Source organism: Penaeus monodon, chromosome 14, assembly GCF_015228065.2.
Source record: "Penaeus monodon isolate SGIC_2016 chromosome 14, NSTDA_Pmon_1, whole genome shotgun sequence".
Classification (NCBI taxonomy): Eukaryota; Metazoa; Arthropoda; class Malacostraca; order Decapoda; family Penaeidae; genus Penaeus; species Penaeus monodon.
The window spans coordinates 6,231,244-6,232,285 of NC_051399.1; the positions used below are offsets into that span (position 1 = coordinate 6,231,244).

A 1,042-nucleotide genomic window follows, 5' to 3' on the forward strand; every position below is an offset into this window, starting at 1 on the left:
CCTTTCCTACTCGCTGGTCTGATGATTACGCAACTCGAGTAGACTCTGGAGGCGTTTTGCTACTTTTTAGAACTCGCTCGTTACAGCAGAATATAACAGTAACAATAATAAACTTGAAACACATTTTTCAGAACTTTGAATATTCTTTAGTTCTTGTGTACTGTATAATCGAGCTTGCGAATCCGTCCTTTGAAAACCGTGCCTTGTTTACCTTTTTTCCTTTCGAACAAATAAATTTAATAAGATATAAACAGTTTTCTTTTTTGTCTCTGGGAAAGTTCCGAGTGAAATTTTTGAAAGCTGGATCTTTTGGATGAAACCGTCCGGTAAACCATAGGAAGTTGCATAGTTGCTTACGAGACACAGTGAGGCATTGTGCATGATAAAAGTTGAAGTGACCTGCAAGCCTCGCTGCCTGCCGTCCTGCTCTTACTTCTGGAGGCTTCGTGACCACCGGCTAAGACTGGATAAGTAGCAGTTCCAAGAAATAAGGAGCTAATCCTTCCCTCTTGTCCACCCGAATCGCAACGGGGTAATCCTTGGATATAACCTGAGGCCAGAAGAGGCATTGCCCGAAGTGCGCTTGATTCTTACTCACAGAGACGTGTCATTAAGCACGAGTGAAATTTCGAGGTGATGACTGGTTCAGCTCCGCAACATGCGATCCAATGAGAGGCTCCGCATGACGGCTTGCGAAGGGCGGTCGTAAAGAGAGTGAAATTGAGGATTCGGCCGACCTGGTGGGCGTGTCCCCTTGAGTGACGGTACTGTACGTGTGTGCGTGCGTGTACGTTGAGGAGCGTCATTACTGACTCAACAAGTGGCATCTTGCCTTCGTCACCGCCAGCCCTCGCGCGCTCCGCTCCGCCGGCGCTTCCTCGGCAGTCGCAAGGGTCTGGCGCCGATGCCCTCTCGCGGCGTCGAGGGCGAGTGAGAGCCCGACAGGGAGACTAGTGGCTTGCTCGATACCTGAACTTGTGTTCTGAAAAGAGACTAATAGTCAGAAATCCCTTTGAACTTCGCAAGTGCATAAGTGTGCGTT

The 1,042-nt window shown here is 48.6% G+C and overlaps 1 protein-coding gene across 1 annotated transcript in view; it reads left to right on the plus strand.

The window, feature by feature from the left end:
- The first annotated feature begins 249 nt into the window (after positions 1–249).
- The window catches only part of LOC119580555 (dipeptidyl aminopeptidase-like protein 6), a 180,550-nt gene continuing 179,757 nt past the window's right edge, over positions 250–1,042 (plus strand). The window contains exon 1 of the mRNA XM_037928670.1: positions 250–1,042. This exon is cut by the window's right edge and continues 160 nt beyond it. The gene's annotated coding sequence lies outside the window, so the exon portion shown is untranslated.